The sequence below is a fragment of the Camelus dromedarius genome, chromosome 23 (genome assembly GCF_036321535.1).
Source record: "Camelus dromedarius isolate mCamDro1 chromosome 23, mCamDro1.pat, whole genome shotgun sequence".
Lineage (NCBI taxonomy): Eukaryota > Metazoa > Chordata > Mammalia > Artiodactyla > Camelidae > Camelus > Camelus dromedarius.
This window is the reverse complement of record NC_087458.1, coordinates 8512145-8522424: the sequence shown is the minus strand read 5'-3', so window position 1 is coordinate 8522424 and position 10280 is coordinate 8512145. Positions and strand designations below refer to the sequence as shown.

The window sequence follows — 10280 nt, the reverse complement described above, 5'->3', positions numbered from 1 at the left end:
GTAACATATACTCTAAAATTTACCTATTTATTATGCTTATTGTATGTCAGCCCTCTAGAAAGTAAGTTAAGGGCAACATTTGTCTTTTTTATTCACTGATATACCCCCAAGCACCAAGAACTGTGCCTGGCACATTGTAGGTGCTTAATGGATCCTTTTGAATGATTGAGTGACCTGTTATTTCATTGAGCAAAACAACTGCCCTCTCCAGAATGGAAGGGATCCAACGTGGACAATCTACTACCATGTAGCAAGTTGGCCCCCCAAGGATCTGGCACTTCATCAAACTCAGGTCTGGCCGCTGTGTCTGTCAGGTCGGGCACGTAAGAGTGGCCAGACTGGTCGTGGCAGTGAGCAAATGCTCATATAACTGAGTCCATACTTAACCTCTGCCTCTCCCACCAATGCTGCTTTTTACATGAACCTTTAGAGCAGTCAGTTGGGTAGCTGGGGAAAGAGCCGACTGATATTCAGTAGGGCAAGCTATCGTGTCCCTCAGATTACTGGCATCCTCTTCCGCAGCAAGGCCTTTGGTGAGCATTCATGTGAGACACAAAAACGCTCACACTCTCGGTTCAATCAGAGAGGTCCGCCCATGTAACTTTTCCCTAATCTTCCAGTTTTGTTCTTTCCAACCCCCAGACCCTATGGCCCCTGCTCCTGAATCAGAGTAAGCCCCCATCTCTGGATATCTCATCGTCCAGGCAAAGTGGACCATTAGATGTGCTACCAAAAGTTCTGCTACTGGCAGCACTCTGATTCACAAGCCTTCAAGGGCTCGCCAGAGTGAGGCTTCAGTGATACAACGGTCACCTCCAGCTGATGCTGGCATGTTTAAACCATGATAGACTTTTGTCCTCCTCTGTCAGCTGATCAGAGGAAACTCTCCACCAGGCTCCAGTTGCTGGTTGAGAGAGAAGTCAAAGAGCAGCATACGAGCCAGTGATTGTTTACTCAACTTATACGCACCTTCAGGTGCCAGATCTTCTTAATCACCGTCACTCAGTGATGGGATGATCCTGGACATGTATGAGTTTAGTGGCTCAGACAACTTCCAGCTAATGACAAACAGCTCAGGGCTCTGGGAGTCATGTTCAAGTGTCCGGTGACTACCTGACCAAGGCTTCCCCAAGAGTTTTCGCATAAAGATGGTAGTTACTTAAAGAGCGCACAGGTTTGCTGCAAAACCTAGGGTCATTGACTGTGACTCTCTTGTCAAGGCTCACTACAGCCCCCACACAACATCCTAACCAGCCACCACACTTTTGGGCCCTTTGGGTAGACTGGGTCATAAAAACCAAGGATGGAGCTGATAGCGCTCTAGCCTAGACCAGCTGAAGACCTCTCCCTTGCTCAGGGCCAATTACACCATAAAACCCAGAAAAGGAAGGATTACATGTTAAGAGAATTTTTTAAAATTATACGTTTATAATAGCAAAACCCTGGACTGGATAGTTTACTTAGGATGGTAGACCAGGTGGGGAGGAAGATAATTTGGTTTGGGACTAAGTTAACTGATACAGTTTCATTTGGTGGAGATTCTGGATTCAACAGAGGAACACAAGCAGCTGGGAGAGGTCCTAATCAGTCGCTCTCTTGGTAGATCAAAACCTACTCAACAGCGGTCTGGGCTAAATGAAGTTGCGACCACAATTCACTAATGTAGTAGAAGGATTCAAAGATTAATACAAATTATATTGTTGAAGTAGATTTATCACATATGACTCATTCACATTCACCCTAACTGTATCTCCCAAGAGGGCCCAGCGGACACCCCTTTCCACATGGAGCATTGAAAATTACGTTAATGACAGAAGTCCAAGAGTCTTTGAAAAGCATAATAGAAATACACAAAAGTGAAGGTACTCCTCCTGCAATGAGTTTCCTGATTACGGTGGAGTTCAGCACAGCAGAGGCTAAAGTGGGCGTGTCTGCTGTAAGAGGAAGCGAGGTCAGGATGGTAATCAGAACACTATGGCTGACAAGGACTTCACATCACGGGACCAAAATAGATAAGCAAGCTCTATCTGTGCAACTGAAAACAAACTGGGAGCCTGGCTTAAGTGATCAGAGCCGTGGTCACCCCATATTTTGTGCCAGTTACTCTATCAAGTCAGGGTTTGGTGGCAGACAACAGAATCCACCATAGCTGATTTATAAAGAAAGGGATTTAAAATGGGGAAATAAGGGAAAGGCTGGAGAATGAGGCTGTGGTCTGAGCCTCCAGGGGAAACTCCAAGAAGCAAACTGCCAAGCTGGTCTGGCAAAAAGAGCAGCCAGTGCCCCTACAGGTGACTCAAGATCAGCAAGGTCTTGGCTGCTACTGGCAAAGTCCCCAAATGAAGAAGCTGCTGTCATTGCCGTTCAACACTACCAAATTGGAGACAGACCCGGAAGGAGAGCCTTTCCTTCTGCAGCTCAGAGGAATCAGAACACCCAGCTCTACTGTCCAGATTCCAGAAAAGTCCACAGCTGCAGTTTCATTACATCAAAGCCCACCTCGAAGTCTGGCAGGTGATCTGTTTAGTGAAGGAGAGGCTACATGCAGAAGCACTAGCTTCACCCTTCCAGTCTCTAGTGAACAAGAAGTCATATCGAAAACATTGGTATTCTGAAAGCCATTCTTCAGGATGTGCCATAATAGTTCTTTTAGAATGTTGTGTATACACGTGTGCATGTGTTTGTACACATTTAGTGTAATTAGTAAAAGTTACAGGCAAGGGAGTGTATCAAAATGAATGTGGGCTTTTAAATTCAAAGGATTTCAGTTCAAGCCCTGAATGCGCCACTTACAAATTATAAGTTCTTGGAGAAGTTACTTAAATTTTCTGGGTTCAGTTTCCTTCTATGCAAAATAAAGATAGTATGTACCTGGTTCAGCCTTTGTGAGCACAGTCCTACTCCAGGCTTGTGTACTTGCTGTTCCTTCTGTCTGTAATGCTTTTCCTCCTGATAGCCACTGCTTGTTTCTTCTCAAACTTCAGTACTTACTCTAATGTCATAAGTTCCATGAGGTCTTCCCTTATCACCTGTTTAAGATAACCAACATCTCATAACCCCCACCAACTCTTTTTCTTATGCTACTTCGTATTTCTTCAAAGCACCTTCATCATCTGACGTTCTACAAACTTTTCTTATTTGTTTACTATCTAATTACTCCAGGTACAATTTATGTTATGCAGGAACATGGGTTTTTATTTGTTTTGTTCACTAATGTATCTCTAGTGCCTCATTCAGAGATCAATACACGGTAAGCACTTAATTAACACTTGTGAATTAAGGCAGTTATATAAAGCAATGAATATAACTGTCTGATAATGTGCTTTTTGCATGTAAGCATTCAATGCATATTGATTATCAGTGTTAGTATTTAGTAAGCCATTGATATATTTTCTAGGTCAACAAATATTTATTGTGCACTTAATACGCCAAACATAAAGATTGATCAGAAAAGGTGTCTCTCCTTCAGAAGAAGTTTCCTGTAACATTGTAAATCAACTACACATCAATAAAAAATAAAACTAAAAAAAAAAAAAAAAAAAGAGAGAGAGAAATTTCCAAAGTAACGTACTGGAAGAGATAGATATATAAAGAGATCATTCCCATATAATGTGAAAGTAATGTTAGACAAGCACCTAGACCACATGTTAGGGAAAGTGACACTAACAGTTGTAACAGAGGACCCTAGAAGTCTTAGGAGCTTTCCAAACAAAGCATCACTTGCTCTCAGCTTAAAGGGAAAAGCTGTGCTCCACCTAGTCATTCAGGAACCCAGGCTGCTTCCATCTCATGGCACTGCCATCTTTAGGGTTTCCAATTTCTCTGCAAAAGGAGAGAGAGTGTGCAAGGTCCCCTGAGAGACTTCAGGGGCCAGCCCTGAAAGTGGCATGCCTTCATTCCTCCCACAGTCCATTGACCAGAATTTAGCCACAGTTTCCCTGCTTAACTCAGAGTGGGGAAAAAGCAGTGAAGCTGTGGCCTGGGGAGCAAAGGACACAGATCTGGTGAACATCCCAGCCAGTCACTACCCCACTCAGCCAAGGGAAATTTTTCTGGAAGAGATAGCACACAGTGATTAAGAGAGTAATTAACATGTGGAGCCAAGAGGATCTGAGTTCAGATCCAGGTCACAGTTAGTAACTGTGTGGCCTTAAGTGACAAGTTAAGTTACTCAAGTATCTCTTCAGAGATAAAAAGTGGGACGAATGATAGAATCGAATTCAGAAACTTCCTGTGAGGATTAAATGTGGGAAGTCTAATTAAGTACAGAGCCTAGACACAGTAAGTTGTTAATAAATGTTAGCTGTCACGAGGAGGAGGAAGAAAGGAACAGAAAGAAGAAGAAGGAAAAGAAACCGAGTTGGAAAACTAGACACAGAAAAGACGGGCCAGGGGATGAAGAAAGGGCTTTAGACAGACAGAGAAAATGTGCACAGGCATGAAACAGCAAAATGTGTCCAGGAACTTACAAGCAGCTTAGTCTATTTGCAGAATAAAACTCTGTTTACTGGAAAATTGTGTCCATCTGGAAAGGGTGGAAATCCTAGGAGGTCTTGGTGCCGTGAGATTTATCTTGTACCCACAGGGGACCACCGATGTTTTAGTCAGAGAGCATATTTCAGATTTGTCCTTCACAGAGATCTTCCTGATGGCTGTGTGAAGACCAGCTTCATGGTGAGAGAGACCGGTGACAGGGAGAGAGGTTAAGTGCTATTACCAGCATCCGGGTGAGATGAAGAGGGCAGAGCCACAGGTGCAGTAGATGACGGGGTACAAAACTCGCTTTGTAGGAAACTCAGTAAAAGCAGTTAACTGATTGGAGGTGAAGGAAGGCCTCTAGGAAAACTCCCAGGAATTTGGCTTTGGCAACCAGGGGAATGACGGTGCCATGAATGGGGATAGATTGAAGTACAATTAACAAACTTTTTGGCACAAGTGCAGTCTCGCCCATTTTTCTCTGTGTTGCATTAGATGTGCCAGCATTTAATTTTCCAAATCTGCTCGCCAAAAAACTTGTAGACACTTTGAGATTCATGTCAGATTTCTCTCCCCTTGGCCAATCACTTTGTGGCCTAACTTCTTCTTCTTCTTCTTTTTTTTTTTTTTTTTTTTTTTTTTTAGAATTTTGAGTACTTTTGACAATTCCTTGCCTTTACTTTTGAGTCAAGTTAGAAAGTCTACCTGGACCATCGCTGTGGTACTTCCAGCTTGTAAACTGGATGATTCTGCTGTGCACACCGTCAGCCTTCAGTTCACTTTAGCTCCATCCCAGTTTCTTGCTTATTATACTTAATAAAATCTCTAAAGCTGAGCATGAACTTGAGGTAAGTAGTAACACCAGCCCCCACCCAAATGTCAGTTCAAGAGTCTCAGAAAGAGGAACCCCAAGATAAATATATCATTTATGTTTATGCAAAAGTATGTTGGGTCTTTGGACTTCCCAGAGGCATGGAAAAATAACACCTCAAAAATTTACATAAGATGGAGGGGCAAGGGGAAAGCCTCAAACCAGTTTGGCTTCTATTATTTTCTGGCTAAAAAAAAAAAAAATGAGAGTTTTCATTACGAAAGGAAGTTGGCTTATCTGCACAGGGCCTCCTTCCCTAAAAGCACACGAATTTCAAGTTCTCCCCAGGAAGCTACTCAGGACCACAAAGAAGAGAGCAAAATTAAGTGTGAGATGCTAAATAACTTTCATGGCCTAATAAAAAAATGAAAATGCAAGATCACTTGTTCAAAAACCAAGGGGGGAAAAGTGCTGTTAAAGGTACTAAGATACAAAGCCTTTTTTTTTTTTTTCCTTTTCCCCATGGTCTCTGCCTCTTCTTGTCATGTTCGTTTTTGTTTTTGTTTTTGTTTTTTCAATTTGCTATCTCAAGGTGTTATAGGAAAATAAAAAACAAAATTTTAAAACTGCATGAATTTTATGGTTCATCTTTACATTTTGCAATGTCAGTTTCAATTGCAAATCTAAGAGCATTTCACTCATATGTAGAACCACTGAGATTACACAATTTGTATTTCATTGCTCATTCACGCACGTGCATTTTGTTCTTATGAGAACAGTGGAAATGCTGCCCAAAAAAACTCTCAACTTTTAAACTTTTGTTTCTTACTATGTGCACATTCTGCCAACACTGTATACCTTTGGATTACTGATAAGTAAGGAAAGATTGAAATATAGTTGTCTTACCATTCTTTTCCTTTCATGCTATTTTCAGCGTACATGGTTAGCTAATGTAGGGAAGCACCGTAAGAAAGGCTACAGTAGGGTTCTTTAGTTGTTCAAGTTTCTTAGAACACGATTGCCTTCTGACTACATCTGAAACAAATTCTGGCTCAAGTGGGAAGAATGGCTTCTCGGGGTTGTTAGCCATGTAACATGCTTACTTTGTCCTCGCTATGAGTCTTGCTGAACTTACGTGCATTGTGGATCCAGCTGGAAATCTGTATTCATGGGGTATTTGAACGCTACTTGCATTTGGCAGCAAGGAAGGTGGACACACATATTCCAGGTATCTTCTCTAACCATGTGCTGACGCCACTGTCCCATCAGACTTCATTTATAGAACACAGATTCAGAGATAAAATTCTTAGAAATTTCAACACGGCAAGAGCACGGCATTAGCCGAAGCTCAGGGCCCATAGGAGAGCACAGGTCGGATACTTGTGAAACCAGATGTAGTTCTGATGCTTTCAAGTCATAAGTGGTTAGCCAGAGGCCTTCTCACATGAAGAGCTGACCTCCTAGAATCGAATAGTCCCAAACAAGTTCTCTCTATTTCTAAATTCTTTGTAACGATTTGAGCCCGTCATTGAATTTGTAATTATGCTAGTTCTGGAATTAGAAGACAATGGGGTTGGAAAAGCCCAGGCTGAGGGCAGCCTTAGTCCAGCAATTACCGTGAGAATGGAAAAGAGAGCTAAGCTGAGGATCGCAAGCCAATGAACTTCATAACTGCCCTTTGTGCAGCATCTGCCATGTGCTTGTGACACAACCTTCACAAACATCTTATTTAATCCTGACAACAACAAGAACGCAAGTATAATTAATACCTGCTTTATGAATGAGAAAACTAGAGCTCAAAATCTTGCATGGTTTTTCCAGACTCACCCAGATGGTAAGTGGCAGAGATAAGATTCAGTTTCATGTCTATCCAATTCAAGTACCAGTGTTCTTCCTGCAAAGAAATCTTCCTCCCTGACCAATGATCAGAGTCTGAATAGATGAGGCAGATGGTTGTACTGAGATGGCCAAGTTGGGGGGAAAAACCCCACCGAGAGAAGAAGGGTCTTTGTGCAGAGATTTTAGGTGAGATTCACCTTGACAGGTCCAGTATGAATCCTAAGATGGGGAAAGATTTGCTTGACAAACCTAATGATGAATGTCTGTTTCAATTAATTTTTCTAAGTATAAGTAGGTAGGTAAATTAATAAGAAATAAAAATCAGTATGAAACGATGAATAGAGGGTATTCAGATGTTGAATTAGGTGAAGGAGGTGGGCATATGTTAGAGAACTAACAAAAAGTTGGAAGACTGGGGAGCTTTTGTTCTTGGAACTCTGTGCAAGGTAGCAAAGCCACAGCACGCAAAGAGAACGCCCAGCATTCAAAGACAGAGGCCAGGTACCAGCCTAATCTGACCTAAAATCCCTTCTGGACATGGTCGAGAAAATTGTAACAAGTATGCAAAGTGACCCATAGGCTCACCTGAGAACCCTAGAAAGACTAATGGTAGACATGTTCTTTCTTCCTGATCTCTGGCTGTTGCTCTGGTTTATCAAACTCGGGTAGATGTAGACAGCACCCTCAAGGAACCTGTGAAACATTCAAGTAGATCCTTAGTAAATCTTGTTAATTCTCGTCAAGATGATTCAAGCTACAAAACACACATCCACAAAACACCGATCCGTGTTAAAACACAGACGAGCCTCAGAAACTTTATACTAAGTGAAAGAAGCCACACACCGAAGACCACATATTGTATGAATCAACTTCTATGGTTAGAATATGCAAATCTATAGAGAAAGGAAGTAAATTAGTAATCTGTTGCCTGGGGCTGTGGGTGGAAATGGAGAGTACAAATGAGAGCCAGGTTTCTATTCGGGGTAGTGGGAAATTTTTAAAAATCAGATGGTGGTGATAAAGCAAGTGAATTTTATTGAAAACTGTACTTCAGTAGAGCTATTGAGTATATACACACTCATCCAGTGATTTTCAGTATGCATTCATCACCACAAGTAAAGACAACCCGGTAAAAAGGCTGTAGTGTAGACAGTGAGCTTTGGAAGAACAACAGATTTTGGTGTCATGCAGGTCTGAGCTTTGAATATGCTGACACCAACCTAATGAGGTGTGTGATGTGGACTCCTTTATAAAGACAGAGAAACTCGGGGTCAGTTTGCTCGAGGTCATCCCTCCGGTGAGTGGCAGAGCTGCGAGTCTCTTGGGGACAGAACCTGTGTGCCTTTTCCTCACTGTCATGACCAAGCACTGCTTGTGAGATTTTCCCTCAGGAAAATGACTTGATAGTAACATTTAAAAATTAAATTCTCCCTTTGTCCAGATTTGTTTACGCTGTCAACTCTCCCTCTTCATCTTCGTCAACGCACTCTCCCCACTGTGTCCATGAGCCTTTCCCCACAGCTGCTTACAGCCAGAGCATCTGAGAGGCTCCCCTCCTTTTCCACATTGATAGACAGAGCCCTTGAGCTACACCCAGCTTACCCAACAATCATAAGATTACTGGGGTTCACTCCCTACTCCCTACTTTAATTACGTCTCTCCTTTTGCCCTTCAAAAACCTTTGGCTTTAATCTGTACTGCTACACATAGTGCAGTGTTTATTTATAAACTCCAAAAAACAAATTTCCATTTCCCGCCCCCAGGGCCCCAGAATAGGCCCTCAGGAACTGCCTTTGAGATACAATCCTTCAACCATGGAAACTGTCGCTGCTACAGATAACAGTAGGACAGTGTTGTATCTAGACGCCTGTCCAAATATCATAACGGTCAGATCTCTTTATTGAATTGGTTTGGCTCGTGCTCAGACAGAGCTGCGTTCCAGGCCTGGCTCCACGACTTCCTGTGTGTGAGTCTTCGGGTTTACAAGGTACTTGCAATAAAGGTACTTAATTTCTTTGAGCTTCAGTTTTCCACATCTGTAAAATGAGGATAATAATATCTGCCTGATAGAGCATTGCTTGTGTGACTTCATTGTTTAACTGTTTCAGTGTTGAGGCAAAGATTAAGTAAGTTAATATATACAGAGTTCCTGGTGTGATGTGTGACAGTCAGCATCTAGTATACAGTAGCTCTTAGAATAAACATCGCTTTACTTTCAGTTCAGAATAATAACATATCGACTGCTTTTTACTTTCTGAGACAAACCGCAAATGACAAAAAGAGTGAAAAGTAAAATTCCATCTTCAGTGAAACTTTTTTTTTCTTTTTCTTGCGGGAGTTTCAACAAAGAACATTTCTTCCAAGCATAATTTTCCTTGGTACTTAAACCCATGGGTATTTCGAGGGAAAAAAAAATCCATCTGTTTTTAATTCTTTTATGTTTAACTCATCAGAATATTACTGAAGAAGAGTTATTGAGTGTCAAGGTCACTTCCCCCACTCCTTAAACTTCTATTGCTTCTCCTTTTTCTTTTTTTTTTTACACTTGAATTTGTAGATTAATGTGGTAAGGTTTAAGGTCATTATGTGATCCTGTTGCTGTCCACAAATATAACTCTCCATTTATCCAGCTTTTTATGTCAGTAAATTTTACAGTTTTCTTAAAGGGCTTGTATATTTTTTCCTTCTTCCTTTTCATTCCCTTCATCAATTTCTCCCACCCCAAAACCCTTGCCCCTGGCAACCACCAATCTGTTCTTTGTATCTATGAAGCTGTTTTTTTGGAGGAGTTGTTTATTTTTTCAGATTCTCCATATAAGAGAGGTCATTTAATATTTGTCTTTCTCTGTCTGACTTATTTCACTTAATATGATGTCCACCCATGTTGTCACAAATGGCAAGATTTTATCTTTCCTATGGATGAATAATATTCCACTGTGTGTATGTGCCACAATTTCCTTATTCATCCATCGATGGATACTTAGGTTGTTTTCATATCCTGACTATTGTAAATAATACTGCAATGAACATAGGGGTGCATATATCTTTTTGAGTTAGAGTTTTCATTTTTTGTTTTTGGATAAATACCCAGAAGTAAAATTGCTGGATCATATGATAGTTCTATTTCAAATTTTTGAGTAACGTTTATACTGTT

General features: G+C 41.3%; 1 long non-coding RNA gene across 2 annotated transcripts in view; it reads right to left on the bottom strand.

Moving 5' to 3' along the window:
• Positions 1 to 7925, bottom strand: part of LOC135318986 (uncharacterized) — a 34619-nt gene extending 26694 nt beyond the window's left edge. The window contains exons 1-2 of one of the 2 annotated variants that reach the window (XR_010377500.1): positions 7712 to 7925; positions 2872 to 3029 (exon numbers count right to left, since the gene is read on the bottom strand). This is a non-coding gene — a long non-coding RNA (uncharacterized LOC135318986). Of the gene's footprint in view, positions 1 to 2871; positions 3030 to 4469; positions 5076 to 7711 lie in introns of those variants that run through there. The other variant, XR_010377499.1, reaches the window with a different exon arrangement.
• Between the last annotated feature and the right edge of the window lie 2355 nt (positions 7926 to 10280).